A 20,337-nucleotide genomic window follows, 5' to 3' on the forward strand; every position below is an offset into this window, starting at 1 on the left:
CCTGCCCGTGGCTTTTCTCTCCTAGAGGCGGGTGGGGCGTGTCTGGGAACAGGCCGATCGACCAACTGCCGGTCCTGCGGGATGCTTAGCCAGTTCGGGAAGGGCGATCGTGGGAGAAGAGGGCCTCCTAATTAAATAAAAGGCAGAGCTGATGGAAGGAGGAGTGAGAAAGAGAGGGTCTCAGTAGTATGTGATAGAGTGAAGTAGACTCGAAGGATGCGATCTTCTGGGGGGAGTAAACACTCTTCAATTTCAACGTGACTCCCCCCAAAGTATAGGATTGCGCTGCATGCCTTCTAGAGCACGTGGGCGGGTTGGTTCTCCCCCTCTTTTGAGCTTTGGGGCTATGTCAGACAACCTTTTAAAAACAAAAATGCCAGTTGAATGGATTAAAAAAAAAATTATGGCTACCAAGCTTCTGCAGAATCAGCCGCAAAGCTCTCCTGTAGTGCACCTTCTGGAATTTTGATTTGGCAGCCAACACTGCTTTATAGGCACTGCTCAAGGGGAAGAGTTTTGGAGAACCACAGGCCACTGTGATTACTGAGAAGTCACTGCCTCCCATAAAGTACCTCTTTGGACTGTGGGACATGATAGTGTGCTCAAAAGTTATGAACCTTCTGTTTTTCTTATGGGCCTGAACAAGTCTGGGAAACACTGTACACTAAGAGACATAGCCTGGAAGTGAGGGACTACAGTATTGTCTGTCTCCAGGAGTCCCATTTGGGTGGGCCAGAGACAAAAGCTTTCCAGCATACACACACCTTTTTCAAGCCTGAAGGAATGTCTGCATATCTGGCCTACACCCTAGAAGGGCTGAATGTTTTCCCAACACTCATACAAACACTGAAGTAAAAAATGGTGTGCCGTGTCAGAAGTGGGGTTCGTACATTCATGGAGGAACTGGCATCCTATAGTTATTTGCCTGGGAATTGAACCAGTTTAGAGACAATACATCTCTGTTTCCTGATTCTGGGGCAAACTTGGATAGGGTGGCTGTCTCAGTCCCGCCCAGCTTGTATGCTTCCCTGGGATATTTGGTTGGCTGCTACTGAAGACACTTTAAGATGGGGTTTTGGTCTGATCCACCAGAGCAGTCTTATGCTATTATGCTGCCATCAAGTAGAGCAAACCAGCAGTCCAGCACTTTGACGCATAATTCTTCTTCAGAGGCACCGACCTTACGCCCCTTTGACACATAATTCTTCTGAGCTTTTCATTGTCCCTTTCAAAACAGCACATGAGACAGTTTGGGTCTAAAGTTTTGATCTAAATAAATGCAGTCCCAGAGCATATTATTAATCTCCACTGGAGCAAAAATATTAATTTTTCCCAATTATCGGTAAATCTCTCTGTCAAACTGCTGCCCTTGTCTGACTAAAAACAAAACTGTCCTCCAAAGGGATACAAGTATATGAAATAATTAAACAGGAAAAAGTGTGTGCGTTTGTGTGAGGGAATGAAGGCCCAATTGAATTAAACATCTGAGCCACAGCCCAAGGGAGAAATAAAGAAGAGTGACTAATACAAGGAGAGAAATATTCAAAACAAACACAATGCCTGCTCACTGAGCTCTCAGCAAAGCAGCAAGCCCCCAAGAGGACAAGGTGGAAACAGAAAGCAAAGGAGCTTAGCAGCTGTATGGCTGTAGAAGCCCCTTGTTCACAACAATACCTCTACAATTTTAAGGCAGGAACGACTGATAAACCAGAACATGAAAGAAACAGAAAGGAAAGGTGTAGCTTGAAAGGATACATCACACAATTAGAATCACCTCAGAATCAACTTTCTCTTTCTCAACATTCTCAAAGTCAGAATTTCTGGTGCTCATATATTGCTTTCAATTTTTGTATTCAGCCAAATACAAAATCTAGTAAATAAAAAGTGTTTCACTGGTAGGGGGGGCTGCAAAGGTTTTTTCTCTCTTTATATTCTTCTGTGCAATCTTTGAATATTTTTAAGTCTCTTTTTTCTTCCTTAGTAAGAATAACAAGCTGGGGGCCTGAACAAAGTTTGAGTCTAATGGCAACTTTAAGACCAACAAAGTTTTATAAATAAAAAATTAAGTAAAACGTTGTTGGTCTTAAAGGTGCCACTGGACTTAAACTTTGTTCTGTTGCTTTAGACCAACATGGCTACCCACCTGAAGCTGTGGGCCTATGAGAAATTAGAGGCATGATTGGAAATCCTTTCCAAACTCCAGTTACCCCTCAAATTCCCCCCTCAAGTATTATGTTAGCTCAGAGGCTTGTAGAGAATGATTCCCCCACCCCATAAGAACACAAGAACTCTGCTGGATCAGACCAATAGTCCTTCTAGACCAGCATCCTGTCTCATATAGTGGTCAACCAGTTCCTCTGGGCAGCCAACAACAGGTCATAGAGGCCACAGCCTTCCCCTGATGTTGCCTGCTGGCTCTGGGATTCAGAGGCTTAGCGCTTCTGCAAGTGGAGGTTTTCCTCAGTCACCCTGGCTAGTAGCCACTGATAGACTTGTCCTCCATGAATCTAATCTCCTTTTAAAGGAATTCTTTTTGTGGTCATCACTACATCCTCTGGCAGTGAATTCCACATTTTAATCACTCTCTGTGTAAAGTAGTATTTCCTTTTGTCCATCCTGAACCTGCTAACCATCAGCTTCATTGGATGTCCTCAAGTTCTAGTATTTTGGGAGAGGGAGAAAAATATCTTTTTGTCAGCTCTTTCTATTCTATGCATAATTTTATAAACCTCTATCATGTCTTCTTTTAGTCATTGCTTTTCTCAACTGAAAAGTCCAAGACTCTTCAGTTTTTCCTCATAGGGAAGGTACTTTGCCCTCCTTTGTACTTCTTCCAGCTCTGCAATGTCCTTTTTAAGATACGGTGACCAGAACTGTACACAGTATTCAAAATGAGACCACACATAGATCTATACAGGGACATTACAATATTGGCTGTTTTATTTTCCGTCCCTTTCCTAATAACCCCCAACATAGAGTTTGCCTTTTTGAGTTCTGCATCACACTGGGTTGACACTTTCATTGAGCTATCCACTACGATCCCAAGGTCTTTTTCCTTCTCAGTCTCAGCAAGTTCAGCCACCATTAGCCTATACTTGAAGTTGGGATTTTTTTGTCCCAATGTGCATCATCTTACACTTACCAACATTGAACTTCATTTGCCACATTGTTGCCCACTCTCCCAGTTCGTGAAGGTCCTCTTGGAGCTCTTCACAGTCAGACTTGGTTTTCACCATCCTGAATAATTTTGTGTCATCTGCAAACCTGGCCACTACACTACTCAGCCCTAGTTCCAGATCATTGATGAATAAATTAAATAGTACCAGCTCCAATATCGATCCTTGTGGGACCCCACTGCTTACTTCCCTCCATTGTGAGAACTGTCCATTGATTCCCGCTCTTTGCTTCTTCTCATTTAACCAGTTTTTAATCCATAAGAGAACCCATTCTCTTATCCCATGACTGCTAAGTTTACTCAGGAGTCTTTGGTGAAGTATGTTGTTCAAAGCCTTTCGAAAGTCCAGGTAAATAATAGCTACTGGGTCACTGTTGTCTACATGCTTGTTCTGTTTCTCAAAGAACTCCCAAAGGTTGGTGAGACAGGACTTCCCTCTACAGAAGCCATGCTGATTTGCCCTCAGCAAGCTTTGTGCCTAACACTTCTATCTTGTAATTACAGTTTCTGCTAATTTGCCTGGGACAGACATTAGGCTTTCCTAGTTCTCCTCTGGATCCCTTTTAAAAAATTGGTGTTCATTTGCTACTCTCCAGATTTCTGGTACAGCAGTTGAATTTAGTGATAGGTTACACATATGTGTTAGTAGGTCAACTACCTCACATCTGAGTTCCTTAAGAATTCTTGGGTGTATGCCATCAGGACCTGGAGACTTAGTGGTTTTTAATTTCCCCAGTAGGTTTAGAAGTTCATCTCTGGTCACCTCGATTTGGTTCAGTTTTTCAAATTCCCTTCCTGAAAATAGGGGCTGTGGCATTGGTACATGCCCCACACTTTTCCATAGCAAACACAGACACAAAAAAGTAATTGAGCTTCTCTGCCATCTTCCCATCTTCCTTTAGCAATCCCTTTATTTCTTTGTCATCCAAAGGCCCCACTGCTTCTCTGGCTGGTTTCTTGCTCCAGGTATATTTTTTAAAATGCTTACTGTTTGTCTTGATGCTTTTAACAACTCCTCAAAATTTCTTTTTGCATTCCTAATTGAATTACATTCCTTTTGCCAGAGCCCGTTGTTTATCCTGTTCAATTCATTGAGGCAGACCTTCCATGTTTTAAAAGAAACCTCTTTACTTTTTATAGCTTCCTTGACCTGTGTTGTTAAGCATGCACATGCAGGCCTACTTTTAGACTTGGCAGTGCCTTTCCTACCCTGTGGAATGTATTCTATTTAGGTTTCAATTAGTATGGTTTTTAGAAGCTTCCAAGCATCCTCTAGGGATTTGACTCTCTTGTCTCTTGACTTTCAATTTTCTTTATCTATTTCCCTTTATCTACTCCCCTCATTTTTGTTAAGTTCCCTCTTTTGAAACAAAATGTTACAGTTTTGGACTTTAGGGGTAACTGTCCCTTGATGTGAATACTGAACTTAATAGCATGTTCCCAATTGGTGCAACAACCTCTCTATCTCTCGCCAGGTCATGAGACCCACTCAGAACCAAGTCCAAGATCACTACATCACAGAATTTTTCCAGTAATCCTTTCAGTGATTCAGAATACATCTTTAACTTCTTTAAAAGTATTCAACAGCCAGAAATTACCTACTCTTTGGGTTAAATTGCAAATACCGCTTTTGGTCTGTTGATATTAGAAAGGCGGGAAATAAATTTTATAAGTAAAATCTTCTTAGCCTTTTACACTGTGGTATCCACATGCCTCCTTATTGAGCCCATGTATTAGTTGCAGGCAGACTCTCAGGCCCTGCTCAGCATGCGTTCTTTTCCACAAAATTGCAGCAAGACAGAGAAAACATTTAAAATAGATGTTTATCTTGGTTCACCTTGTACAGATTTTCCAGTTTCTGTTTGACTGACTTCTCTGTTAAACTTGTACATGCTGTTAATTATTGTTTTGGTGTTTTATTTTTAACTGTATTTAAGTTTCTTGGAGTAATTGTGGGGGAAAGTGTCTTAAAATGTTTTAAATAAAGACATATAATTAATAGTTTATATATCTGGAGTTTTGGAAGCAGCAGCACATTTGCCGTCTTTGTTGAAATTAGCATGCAGTGTGTTTTTATCCCACCCTTCCTTCAAGGAGCTCAGGGCAACATTCATGGTCCTCCCTTTCTCCATCTTACCCTCACATCAACTCTTTGAGGTAGGTTAGATTGAGAGAAGCTGACTGTTCCCAGGTCACCCAGTGAATTTCATGGCAAGCAGGGACTTGAACCCAGGTCTCTCTGTTCCTGGCACAATATTTCAGCCATTGTACCACACTGTATTTATATGACATGTTCCTTCATTTACCCCCATGGTGCTTGTCAAATAGCCTCAAATGACATGTTCTTGGTACTCACCACTACTTTGACCCTTCCATGTTCTCATGCAACATTCAATTGTTTTTCCCTCATATTTGCTGTGATGTCCTTGTAGTGGAGCATACCTACCTGCTTCCTCAAAGGGCTCTCAGCCCTCTCACACCTCATTGGAATAAAGAAAGGCAGTTCCATCACCCGATGGAAGAATAAGCCTGTCCTTCATATTTACCAGCAAGATGGGGATGACAGCATGGGCCAGAGTGGAACTGACAATGAAGGCATCCCTGAAAGGATGACGGCATCAAAGGACTGCTGGAGAAAATTGTAACTACTACTGGGGAGGTGCTCCTGGGTAGGATTCTGGACAAGCAAGTCAGAAGCAGGGCAACAAGTACCTCCATGAGAAAGAGGAAGGCACTGCTGTCTGATAACCTCTCTCAGCTTGAAGGAGACCCAGTTAGCTGGGGTCTACATTGATGGGTGGTGGGCTGATGTGAAGTTCAGCCCTTCTTGCTATGGTTTCCTTGGTTTCTCTGTTGTGAAGCGAGTGTGTTTGAAAGAAGCTTCTGCTCCCCTTTCTGTTAACCCCCCCTTGGAATTTATGGTGGATGCCATGCCTCCTGATACAGTGGGAAGCCTCCCAGCAAGCCCTTTTGTTGAGGAAATGGTGGGGAAGGAATGTGTGCTAGGGTTGTGCCAGCATGCTTGTGTCACTTCTGGCTAAAACTGGAAGTAACACAGGGTACCCTCTAGCATTTCACAAAAACTCTATGGTTTGTAAACTGCTGGAGTACCCTGTTTGTCAACTTCTGGTTTGTTGCCAGCTTTGTGTTGCCAGCTGTTTCCTGGCAGCCTTTGGCCTGCATCATCAGTTGGGGATGGTAGAGGCCACAGCCACCTTGTTTCTTTTAAGCTGGACCACTCATTGCCCCCTCTCCCTGCTGAACAGAAATGCCAACACCTATTCTGAGTGTCATGCCTCTACCTTTGGGCTAGGCTATGCAGTCTCCTTGATAGTTCTCTACTGCCATTGCTTCCGAGCAGGGACACATCCTTGCCTTCTCCTGTAAATGCTATCAGATGCACTGTATCAATCACATTGCGTTTATCTTATTGCATGTGATCCGATGTTGTACAGATGGTGGCGGTATGATTGTGTGATGGCAGTTGTGTAGCAAGCTTTTTGGTAATAGCTAAGAGTTCAGCACAGCAGAGAAAACCATGACCAGTTCTGATCTTCTATCCATTCTGCAGCACAGCAGAGAAAACTTGGGCCCTGCCACCCTTGGCCCTCTTTGCTTATCTAGTACTCAGTCTGGCAAGTGTCAAGAAAAGGTCTTGAAATGCAGGGTATGGACAGAAATGTTTTTGGCTTTGCTTGCTCACTTTAATTAATTTCTTTGTGTATAGGTCACTGAGGTAGAAACACATCAAACAGGCAAGAGGAATGCTTTTAAGCATTTGAAGTCATATATCTTCATCGGTTACTTTCCCTGTATTACATATCAGTTTGTTTGGTGGACCTTTACAGCTTTATGTCAGGGCCACAATCCTATGATCTGGGTAAGTAAAAAGAAGGAAAAGAAAGACATGGAACAGAAGTGAGTCATGAAACAGAAGTGCCCAGGAGACAGTGATGGGCTGGATGAGAATGAACAAACAAGTTTAATCCGGATAAGTAGCAAGAAGATGATCCTGTAAATGGTATACAGCCTGTGTTGGATGGTATCGGTGCTGTTTTCCCATCTCCCCCTATAGCCTTCTATATATTGCTAGTATGGAGGCATCATTGGCAAGTGGCAGAGTTGCAAGTATGTTGTTGGAGTGGCTGTTAGTATTGCAACTACAATTGCCAACTCCAGGTTGGAAAATTCCTGGAGATTTGAGGGTAGAGCCTGGGGAGGGCAGGGATTGGGGAGGGGAGGAACTTCTGCAGGGTATAGCGCCACGAAGTCCATCCTCCAAAACAGCCATTTTCTCAAGGGGAACTGATCCCTGTAGTCTGGAGATCAGTTATAATTTGGGGAGATCTCTGGGCTCCACCTGGATGTTGGTAACCCTAGATGCAACATGCTTAATAGTGTTTGGGGGTCCAGCTATAGTTGTGCGTTTGACTTTTGCTGCTGATATGATTGTTGTACTATTCAACATTATTTCACTGGGATTGTACTGATTACCCTGGTCTGAACTTATATAACTCGTTTTGGAGTCACTGGCATACTCACTCTTATTCCTTGTCTGTATTCAGCCTGATGTCTGCACTGGGAAGGGGCAGTGGCTCAGTGGTCGACCACCTGCAGAAATTCCCAGATTCGATGCCTGGCATCTCCAGTTAAAAAGGATCAAGTAGTAGGTGGTGTGGGAAGGCCTCCACGTTAGACCCTCAGGAGCTGCTGCCAGTCAAAGAAGACAGGACTGACCTTGTTATAGACCAATGGTCTGACTCAGGGTAAGGCAGCTTCATGTGTTCAGTTGATACCCATTCCTGTGCCTTCTCTAGACCCTTAGAATTAATCAAAGGACAAACGGAAAGGACTCGCTTCTAAAACGTCTGAAAGACCCATAAGAACGGAGGGTGTTAAGCAACACCTGTACTTGGCGAAGGCCTGCTACATTGCTAATTGGAGTGGCGGTCGATTTGTCCTGCTTAAGATGCCCATGCTCTCAAAGCGAAGCCAATATCCAGAAGCGTGAAGTGAATTATTTGGCAGTTTAGTGTGAAGTCTGCCTATTAGCTTGATGTAGGATATATTGCTATTTGCATAGCTTTGCCATGATAGTTTGTTTCAGCCCATTACATTTGCGTGGGCTCAATAGCAAAGGTTCCTGGGAGTGCGGAAACATTAGCTATTAGCGTAAAGTTGGAAGTGGAATCATTTTTGTCCCGAGAAAAAAAAGGGAAATAGCTTCTCCAAATTAGTTCTGTGTGTAAATCTTATTTGATACATTGTAGGTCACAGATCACAAAATCTGAAGCTTCCCTTGGGGGGCAGTTGGCATGGCAATTTTGAAATGGAGACTGGTTTCCTGTCGAAGAGTCCAAACTGCTTACAGCTGATTAAATAATAAATGCTTGCCTGAGACTTGGACATTTTGAAATTAAGTAAGGCAGAGTGAGAGACTGATACCAGCTTTACAGAAGTGGTATATCGAAGGTGTGAGAAACTTGCAGATACACGAATGTCTCCATGCCAATAAAGGTTTTGAAATTGAAATTGATACACAAATGTCAGGCAGAGAGAATCTGAGTAGAAAGAAATGCTTATTTATGGTGGGACCACTAATCAGGAGAGGGATGGAAGGGCAAGTTCATACATGCACACATAAATTCAGCTTATAATGGCAACAGTCAATTATGATTAGCATGTATGGAGTAGCCACTATAGACCAAACAATGCAAAGAAGACATTTCATGGCATGTGATATCACCCTCAACCCACATTAAATAATTCAACATAGGCATGCATATGAGAATCAGATCGAAGTGCCAGGTAGGTCTGACGCTTAACTTAGGGGAAGAGGGAGCAATCTGAGAAGACAAAAAAGACTGTCTAACTTAGGGTGAGCAACGAATGTAGTTAAGAATGGTCACATAAATCCCTGTTAGGTACCCAGGAAGGTACACACGTGCCCATGAGGGCTTAACAGCCAGGCAGATCCCCAGCATATTTACTCAAAACAAACTTCCTCTAGAGGGCATACTCAAAAGTAACTGTAGACAGAATTGCAGCTCTGCTCTCTCTATAACTATGCAGAGTAGCAGAAATAACACAATGGTGCTATTCTTCTAAGCAATTGCATTCAATAGCCACAGTGAGGCCAACAGTATGGAATGGCCTGGCGACAACCAAACTGCAGCACTATGGCGCATGGAGACCACTGAGCTGAGATCTGTTTAAATACCCTCCTGATACTAAATGGAAGACTGCTATCTTGGACCATCTTGGAGCATTTTAATTTGTAAATTTGGTAACTATTTGTTTTTATCCTATTTTTATGTATTGGCATGCGTGTCCTGATGTTAGCCGCCCTGAGCCTGTTCGCGGGGAGGGCAGCCTAGAAATTTAATAAATAAATAAATAAACAAACAAACACTTCTGCCCGCCTCCAACACTCTGCTGTGCTGCTTTCCCTGATGCACCCTTCAGTCTTCAGCCTCAAGCAGCAGCATTTCATCAAAGTGACTTTTAAGATGGTGCTCTAAAGTTTTAACAAAATATTATTATTTAGGAAAGTGACAGCAAGCATTTTAGCTGATTTATTTCTGGCAGTAATGTCCAAAACACCCTCTCACTGCATGCTTTACTTTAAGGAAATGTCCTCTGTCAGTCTCTTGTTGAACGACTTTGTGTTTGCACTGACAAACTAATCCATCACTTTTGGCAATGGGAAATGTTCAGAATTTAAAAAAAATGCCCAAAACTTAGGAACACAGAGGATCTAAGAATATATTCATGGTGCCAGTACACATCAACTTGCAAGATATGGATATATGCATATTTTGAATATTTTTATTGGTCTAACAATTTTTGAAAAAGTAGGCAAGAGTACACAGGCAAAAACAACAATAACACCCCCAGTATGGTCTAGTGGTTAAGAATGTCAGACTAGTATCTGGAACACCCAGGTTCAAATCCCCATTCATGCTATGGAAGCTCACTAGATGACCTTGGGGCAGTCACGCTCTCTCAGCCTAACCTACCTCACAGGGCTCTTGTGGGGATAAAATGGAGGAGAGGGGAATGATGTGAGCCTCTTTGGGTACCCATTGGGGAGAAAGGCAGGGTATAAATGAATTAAATCAATAATTAAATGCTGTTACTTTAAATAAATAAATACAGTTGCTTCAAGCTTCAGCTGGGTTTGTCTAGCCATGACTCACCACAGGCATGGTCACAGAACAAGCACTATGGCCACAAAGGTGAGGGGAGGCTTCCTATCAATACTATTTTTTTAATTTAATACATTTCTGTCCTACAAACTCTCAACAAACCAATTCCAATAACAATTGAAGATATACATTTCTCTTAAATATCACAGTAAGAAAAACAATTTGGCCAGAACTAAAGCATGATTACAGGATTACATATCCTTCCCACTTCACTGTATAAATCTGTGAAGAGAGATTTCCCCCATCCAGAACAAAAGTATGGTCCACAACAATGGAAACTAGTGAAAAGAGCATCCTTGCTCCTGCCTCAGAGCTCAGAATGCATGGTAGTGTGTGTGGGAGAGTCCTTTATCATTTGGCTTAGGGGTTTGAGTCCTATGGGAAATGGGCATGGGGGAAAACGCTACCTCTAAGCTGTGAAGTTTTGTGAGCAAAAATGCTACTTTGTGAGCTACTGGCATTAAAGTTGTGAGCGAGCGATTTGGCAACTGTATATAAACAAATTAGTTTGCTCTGGAACCATCCTTGAGCAAAGACAAAAATGTGTGAGCTGAAGGCTAAAAAACTGTGAGCTAGCTCACACTAACTCAGCTTAGAGGGAACACTGCAGGGGGATACCATTAGGCAATGTCATGACATCACTTCCAGGGAAACCTGGAAGTAACATCACACCTCTCTAGGAAGCACCAGAAACTGTATGGTAAAACCACAGAGTTTCCCATGATTCCTAATGTGAACTGACATCACTTCCAGGTCCCCTCAATCACTTCCAAGTTCTCCTGCAGTGATGTCACACCATCACCCAACAGCAATTTTTTTTACATTCTTTTTCTCCTGCTGGCTGTAGGAGCTCCTGCAGGAGCCCCCTGTAGGCAACTGTCAAGCCTAGTTTTGTTCCTGTTGCAGCTATAATCTGTCCTTCTCACTGTTCTCCTCTTTGCCATCTCTTTTTTCCTGTCAGCCTCTGACCCTGGCTCCGTGTCCCGTGTCTCCCTTATGGGTCCTGTCAAAAGATCTGCAGGCAACCACTGTGAATGTCTGAGAAGCTAATCTTTTTGCTTAGTTTTGCATGGAAGCAACACCTAGAACTGCAATACTCATCACAATGTTGTAAGAAAAGCATGACAATGGATACTTCTGTGCTAACTACACTATAAAATATTCATTAACTAAAGATCCTGTCTACAAGAGCCAGGCGAAACACAGAATGTGCAAAGGAAAACACATGTTTATCTATGTCAGTATTGATTTGGGACCTAGTACACTCCTGAGTACCAGAGAGGACTGTAGCAAGCTGGTTGAAATTGAAAGCAGCCTGTCTTTGCTGACATCCAGTGTTGCAAACAATATGTTTTTCTTTTCTTCTCAAGGAAAATAAATTGTTTGAGCTGGGCCTCAAAAAGTAGGCCTAATTGAGAAGGTAGCTTATATCACACAGGGAAGGCACAATGGAAGGGTATGGTCATTTCTGCTATAATCAAGTAAACTTTCTATCTCTCACCCACTTTTTCTCACTTGTCTCCCTTTCCCTCGAGGCTTCCTGACACATGTGCTGTTTGGGGCTATGATGGACCCCTTCCACTTTCATCCCTCAGAGGCTAGATTCTTCCCCTGTTTCTCTGTCCCCACACTGACTGAGCAGCCCTGGTAACTAGGGATGGGCACGAACTGGACCACAGACCACATTTCCCCACAGACTGGAGCCCAATTCATGGTTTGTTTGCCTGGTCCATGTCCTCCCGCTTTCCACGGACTGCCCACAGATCACCCAGGGTCTTCCGGGGGCTCATTTGGTCTATGAGCAGTCCATGGAAGTAGCCTCAAAAGGCATTTAAATGCCTTCTGAGTCCACTTCTGCATTGAGCTGCCATGGTGTGACACGAGAGAGCTCAGAAGGCATTTAAATGCCTTCTGAGTTGACTCCCAGTTGTGATCGGAAGTTTATTCAGAAGATTTGAAGTTGACTCAGAAGGCATCTGAAGGCATTTAAGTGCCTTCTGAGATCCCTCATGTCGCACCACAGTGGTGGCACGATGTGGAATTGGACTCAGAAGGCACCACAGAAGCGGTGGCAGGAGGTTTGAAAAAGCCATTTAAAGGGACATGTTCCCTATTCTAAGCCCCCCATCATGAACCTGATGAACCATGAACTGGTATGTAAAATGGAAAAAATCATGAAAATTCATGGTTCATGGTCCATGAAACCCACAAACCACAAACCTCCACGAACTTCCAGTTTTTTGGTCCACGCCTATCCCTTCTGGTAGTGTGTTTTCTTCTCTCCTGAAGAACTTTGGCTGTCCCACCCTGTCAGTAACATATATTTTGACTATTTGCTCAGCCCAGGAACCTGAGGGAAGGGATAGGATCACCCTTTAATTTAAATCCTTGAAAATGGCACTTGAGACACTTTTAAAATTCAAAAGTAACCAAAGGTTTTATTTAACATGAAAAGGAAAGGTCTCGTGAAAGCAAGGGTTGAAATTACTGAGGTAAAACTAGTACAAGCACAGACTTTTGATCTTATATATCAGTCCAATGAGAGGTTCTTAACTTATTCACACTTATTTAGATCTTTAAACTGAGAGGCTTTTGTTCCAGTGTTTTCCCAAACACTCTAGTTCATCTTATTTGAATAGTAGCCGACTCTTTTGGTGCCCAGGAGGCTGGTACCTTCTTCCCAGTACCCAAACCCCTTCTCTTGGAACACCAGTATTCTTCTTGAGTTGTTCACTGACTTTTAAGGTCTCTACAGGAAGTTTCTAATCACATCAGACTAGGGAATTCTGTATTCCTCAGAGATAACTTTCCCTGTTTGACTGGGTAGGGAATTTCTTCTCTTCCTAGAAGATCTATTCCCTTTTCTTTGGCCTGAACGGGAGTCTTCTCTACCACCCAAACTTCCTTTCCAAACTCTCCCCCAGCTCTCTGTCTGTTTTCAAACTGCTCTCAGCTAATGCTGAATTCAGACTGTGTTCAGTCAAGGTAGAAATCTGACTCTGTCAGCACTAAGCCCTTTTTCTGTCAGGGCTATTCTCAGATGGTCCCAGTACACATCTCTTCTCAGTTAAGGCAGGAAGCTGACTGAATCTCCTCAGCATCCAGCTCTCTCAATACTTTTTTTTTTTGCTCAGCTGATGCCAACCAATTAGATTGCTTAGAGCAGCCAGCACTTAAGGCTCTCTGGCTCTGTGAAGAATTAATCCTTCACAGTCCTCTAGTTGTTGGTACAGCACTTCTAAGCCTCTTAAAAAGTGCAGTCCAGCCCAGTGGCAAAGGTGGAGGACTCAATGTTAAAATGGCTCAGGACCAAGCTGAGTGGAATTGTAGAACCAATAGGAGGAGGCTGTCATTACCAACACTGGCCAGGTCTGAACTGATTACCACTTGTGACCCTGCCTGTACCACTGGGATTCAGCTTACTGTGTTTCTGGACACCAATAGCCTTCCAGGACAGTGGCCATCTATGTACTTTCTTCACAAGTTAACAAATCTGTGGCAAGGCCTTTCTGTTTACCTGCCTGAGATAGAGCATCACCTGCCCCCAGCCCCAATTTCCTGTCCTCTAAGAACTGAGGAGTTGGATAATGAAATGGCCTGCACGTATATCTTTAGGAATTTTCCCTAGTCTCCACAGTAAAGACCATATAAACTAGGGGAGGCAGCCTAGAGAACCACCCAGTAGTTAAATCACACACTTTCCAAACTCTACCCTTCCCAGGCACTGCCCCTACAATCTTCTGGAATTGGCCAAGGAAGTGTTGGGAAACCTATGTGTGGCATAAATGGCAGCAGTAAGGGGTGCTGTGAAATGCATCCAGTTGTAAAAATGGAAGTGAATGAGTCAGCTGCTCTGGAAACAGAACACTCTAGCCAGGACAGTGACAATTCAGAAGGCTGGAACTAGGGCTGCTGGCCTCCAGGTGGGACCTCAGTATCTCCAGATTAGGACATTTTCTCTAGGGATCTAGTCTGCTTTGGAGGCTGAACTCTTTGGCATTTTCTCTAGGGATCTAGTCTGCTTTGGAGGCTGAACTCTTTGGCATTCCTCCCCTCCTAAACCCTGCCCTTCCCTCCCCACCCCCAAATCTCCAGGAATGTCCTAATCCAGAACTGGCAACTCTAGCTGGAACAGAAACACAGGGAAGCCGTGATCATAACAAAAAAAATTGTCTCTTTTTCTTCCATGCGAGACCAAGATGGGACTCTGCTGGAGACCTGGCTGGGTTCCCTTTTTTTACGGATCAGTGATCTCAATAAGAAGCTATTTGGCTAAGGGGTATATGAGATATGCAAGCGCTATATGATCAGAAAATGCTCTTGAAGTGGAGGTGAACCAGAAGGAGAGGGTCAGGCCAAAAGGGTTAGCCCATTTGGGCTTGGTAATGAGTTAGGGAGGATGGTTAAAAGCCCTGTCAATGCAGATAGGCACGTGGAGAGGAACAGAGTCATGAAAATTGCAGGAAATCCAAGAATGACAGTGGCATCCTAAGCAGAGCAAAGTTTGAGTCCAGTGGCACCTTTAAGACCAACTAAGTTTTATTCAAGGTATAAGCTTTAGTGTGTATACACACTTCTTCAGATACAATGAAATGAAAGTTACCAGTCCATACATATAGGGAGGCGCGGCCCTCAGGGGCGCCTAGGGCACGCCGGCCCTCAGGGGCGCCAAACTTCGCCTCGCCCCCCAAAGCTCCCCTCGCTGCTGCTGCCCTAACAGGGTGATCGCCACCGTCATGGCGGCTGGCGAGGAGCAGAGGCGGGAAGTGCTGGGAGGTTGCACCCTCCAGCCCTGCGGCAGCTGAGCCCCCCCTCCCAGAGAGAGAGAGAAAAGAAAGGCGGTGGGGATCGAGGGTCTCTGCCCGCCCCCTCTCTGCGGTGAGGGAGGGAAGCAGGGAAGGGAGGAAGGCAGGAAGGTGGTGAGGAGGCAGAGGGTGCCATGGGGGGCGCAGGGGGGCTCCTCTTGCAGGGGAGCTCCTCTTCCGTCTTCCTCCTTCTCCTCCTCACCTGGCGATCCGGGGCCCGCTGTGCTGTGCCCAGCCCGGGCCTGACGGGGCATGCACGAGTGTGTGTGTGCCTCCTCCTCCGCTGCCGCGGCCCGCCCACAGCTCCATGGCCCCAGCAGTCAGCTGGCCGGACTGCTCTGGAGCTCCCGCCGCCACTCGGCTCTGCTCAGCAGCAGCCGGTGCTGCCAGGGCTCCGGAGATGCTGCCACCTCTGCCACGAGGGCTCCCTGCAGATGGCGGCCGGGCGCAGCATGATCCCCAACCGATCCCCACCTGGCTGGCCACCCAGCCACCCAGCCGCGCAGCCGCCTGGGCAGCTCCACCCCTCTGTGCTGCCCAGCCCTGCTCCTGAGCCAGACCCGCACTGCAGCTCACCCGCCCTCCCCCTCCCCCTGGGGGGAGGAGGAGGCGGCAGCAAAAGGGTCTCCAGGCCCCACCGGGAGGTTGGCATCTGTGCCTGCCTAGGGCGCAGAAGCACCTCGAGCCGGCTCTGCATATAGGTAGAGGATAACCAGTAAATCAACATACAACATAATGAAGATGTTTAACAGATTCAAGGACCAAACAGGAATAAGAAGCTTTATATGGTTACCATTTGTTTGGGTTTAATTTGGGGGGTGGTGAGAACATAGTGAAGGAAATAAATATGTTAGAATTGGAGATTGATGGACAAATATATCCTTAATTGTGGAATGGTGAGAGTAATTAACTGGGATCCTGCCATTATGCTCCATCTGGCTCCTTTCAAGCATGGAGGCAACCTTACAGTATCTTCTTCTTTGAAGTGGGGAGATTGGCTGTGTAGAGTTATCTCCCCTGTCCCTAGACCAGAGAAATACATTTCAGTCTACCATTCTAAATTGCATTACATTCTACTATTCGTTACATTACATTACAATCTACTATTCTAATCTACTATTTCAAATAAGAAATAAATAAAATAAAGAGGATGCATGGCCCTTCAGGGAGATTGGTGAGAATACAGATATAAGGACTGAATAAAATTAAATTAGCATATGTTGTGAGATAAGAAACCAATATCCCTGTTAAGTCCTCGGGATATCATTGTTCTGAATTATTTAATAATTTGCAACTCAGCAGTTTCCCTTTCTAGTCTGCTCCTGAAGTTTCTTTGCAATAAAACAGCTACTTTGAGGTCACCCATTGAATATCCTTGGAGGTTGAAGTGTTCTCCTACAGGTTTCTCAGTCTTGTGATTCTTGATGTCAGACTTATGTCCATTTATCCTTTGGTATCAGGTTTGACTTGTTTGCCCTATGTGAAGAACTGAAGGGCGCTGTTGACGTTTAATGGCATATACAATATTAGAAAATGAGTATATGAATAAGCCTGAGATAGTGTAGTTGATATTGTTAGGCCAGGTGATTGTGTTGTCTGGGTGTATGTGGCAGCAAAGTTGGCATCTGGGTTTATTGAAAGCTCTGGTACCAGTGTCCATGTTCAAATTAGGTATTGTATTATTGTGGGTGAGGAGTGGTAGCTGGAGGCATTTTCAACCTTTTTGGAACTAAAGTATCTACCTGATCAAGTCAAGAAACCTATTAACAATGCCAGAATGGTACCCAAAAAAACTTGTTGCAAGACAGGCCCAAAAGAGACAATAATGGAATGCCGTTAGTGGTCACATAAAGCTCTCAACCCAAAACAGTTCAACACATCATCAGTGACTTACGTCTACTGAATAATGACAGTTCTCTTTCACAAGTACTGGGGGGTGAACCTTTTCTTGCGCACAGATAGCCCCCAACCTCAAACAATTCCTGACCCCAAAATAATCCAACATCTAATTTGAACATGGACATGGTACCACAGCTTGCAATAAACCCAGATGCCAAATTTGCTGTCACATAAACATATATTTCTGAATATAAATGGCAAGTTAATGGAAAGAAAATTGACAAAGTTCGACAATTTAATTATCTGGGTACTATATTACAAGAAATTGAAGCTGGAAATTACATTTGAAAAACATTAAACATAAATTGAAAGTATTCAGTGATGCTCTAATTTGGTTTTTCCATACCCGGAGTGGGAATTTTATACCTGGAGCAATCAAAGCATTTAATGCTAAGGTAATTCCCCAAATATTATATGGTATTTGGATTTTGATTGATGCGGTAGATGAAGCAACAGAACAACACTTAACACAATTTCTCCATAGCATATCAGGCATATCAAATTGTGTCTCTGGGGTAGCCTTCAGAGCAGAATTAAATCAGAAATCTCTGGAAGCTTTAGGGTGGCAAAGATAATTTTTGCTATATTGTAAGATGCTCATTTCTAATGAGAGGCTCCTAAGTCTTATTAGAAAAGATCTGCTAGTGAACTCTTCGAAAAAGGTAACTGAAAACAAGCTTCAGTTGTTGGGCTTTAACCCAAACAAAGCACATGAGGTGAAAGTAATCAAGTTAGCGATGATATCTCTGGGTTTTAGAAGTATGCAGGATAGAGCATGACTGGTATGTGCTCAGTGGCCACTCATGGCCTAATCCCCTTTGATTTTATTCCACAATATGTTTTTAACTTAATGGTGCCACAGTATAGAAGGGCATTTATGCTGGCTAGGCTAAACGCCTTTCCGTCAATGGTTACTGGGGGCCATTATGCAGGTATTTCTTATTTGGATAGAAAATGTCAATGTGGGGATGGTCATAAATCAGACCGATTCTGCAAAAGCAGTTGTTCCACTTTCAGTCGCCCATTTCCCCCGTACTGCTCAATTTCCCACTATTTGCTGTGCGGCTGCATTTTGACTTGCATCTCCCCCCTCTTTTACCCACGTCTTCTTGATCCTTATTTTTTAGGATCAAGAAGACGTGGGGGAAATCAGGGGGATGTGCGGGTCAAAATGTGGCCATGCAGCAAATAGTGGGAAATTGAGCAGTACAACTGGGGGAAATGGGCGACTGAGGGTGGAACAACTGCTTTTAAGGAATTGGTCTGTGACTTTGGACTATATTTTGCTATTCTGTTGTTTTTGGGAGGATTTGAGGAAGAAATATTTAGGGCTGTTTTTATCTTATAAATTTTATCTTTCTTCAAATAGTTTAATTTAGATGTTACTATTAGATAAAGATAATAGGATCATGTTATTAGTAACATTTTTTTTGTCAGCAGTAATTAAATGTAAAAGGGGATAATATAGGGTTGTTTCAATGTGATGCTGCTTGTGGCCAGTTGGCTGTTAAAACAATATCATTTAAGTAAGTAGCTGTATTATTCAAAGGAACTTCAGGAATAGACTAGAAAGGGAAATTTCCAAGTTACAAGTTATTACAACACTCAGAACAATGGAATTCCCCAGGACTTAACAGGAGTATTGGTTTCTTATCTCACTACATATGCTAACCTCATTCAGTCCTTACATCTGTATTCTCACCAAGGTCTCCGAAGGGCCATGCATCCTCTTTATTTTATTTACTCTAGGGGGCGGTGCTCATTTTTCGTTTCCAAGCCGAAGAGCCAGCACTGCCCAAAGAATCTCTGCCTTCAAAAACATTATTTCCATCTAGGAAATTTATGACATTTATGATGGAAGCCTATGCAGACTTACTCCAGACTACGTCCATTGATTTAATTGTGCTGAGTCTGGAATAACTCTCTCTGCACAGGATTGCACAGTTACAGTGGCCCTAAGATGACCCTTTGAGAGCAGCTATTCTGAGCTTTAATTATTTTGACATTAACAGCAAGAAAATATTTTTTTCTCCTTGACCAAATTCATGACAAGCCGAATGAAACATGGCACACACACCTATGTCTGCAACAGAGATTCCACATCAGTTCAGATTAGGGTAATCTTGTCGTCTGGGTAACAAAGACTTTCTTGGAAGAATGTTATGGTTGATCAAAGCCTAATAAATGGATAAATAGATAATGAAATGAATAGGTGAGAATTTCTCAAGGCAGGTCTAAGCTTCTGATATTGGCCCTGTTAGTTGCGGACAAGATGATATATAGAAAACAGGGTGAGCCTCAGTCCTCACACTTGCCCTACTCATTTACTAGCACAAATTCACTATGCTATAGTAGCTAGCATGAACTGCGAATATTAAAATATCGTCATCAGTCTGATTTCTTTCTTCTATTAGTGTAATATAGAAAGAGGGAATCAAATTATAATATGAATGGGGTCATTACCTTTTCCTGTGCTTTTAATGGTTGTATGGCAGACACTGAGCACTGAAGCACCTTCATTACTATATTTTCATGAGGGAAAAGTTATGAAATGTTTGCTAATTATGCAGACTATGAAGATGAAAGAAGTCTGCTAGAAAAAGGTGGCAAAGTGCCTATGTAGCAGTATAAAATTCCCCTTAAAACCCCTCAAAATTCCCACCTCCATGAACCCCTAAGGTCTCAAAAGCTTGAGCATGCTGATTCTCTCTTCCCCTTCTCCTTTAACTGACACTGAACTGCTTTCAACATTTCATGTTCCTGGAACTTGCTTAGACCTCATCTGTCTCATTTTAGGGATTCCCCCCTTATTTTAAAGTCACATTATTCTGCATAACTAGGGAGTCCCCTGAGCTATAGGTAGCAAAGCTGATGTGATGGAATATTCCCAAACACGCTAGGAAAAAGGGCAACATGGAATGTTCAAAGATAGTCTATGACGGACTGAGGAAAGTGAGAGAGTTCAGTTTGACTGAGATGAAACTCCAGGTGGGAAAAAGAAGTAAGAGTCATCAAAAGGTAGAAAATTGTTCCAAAGAAGGAAAACAAATTACAAGGGCACTGGTTATGCATTCACTGGTATCTGATATAGCTCTTCAAAGGTTTCCTCCTATCCAGTGCTGGTCAGCTTGGAAAAGTGCTGAGATGTATATTTTGATCAAAACTGAATAGCAGCATTTTTTTTTAAAGTACAGTGCAACTCCCAATTGTTAAAATGCAAACAAGAGCCTTATCCACATGACATGGTTTG

This window comes from Gekko japonicus, unplaced genomic scaffold (assembly GCF_001447785.1).
Source record: "Gekko japonicus isolate JY-2015 unplaced genomic scaffold, Gekko_japonicus_V1.1 scaffold574, whole genome shotgun sequence".
In the NCBI taxonomy this organism is placed as follows: Eukaryota; Metazoa; Chordata; class Lepidosauria; order Squamata; family Gekkonidae; genus Gekko; species Gekko japonicus.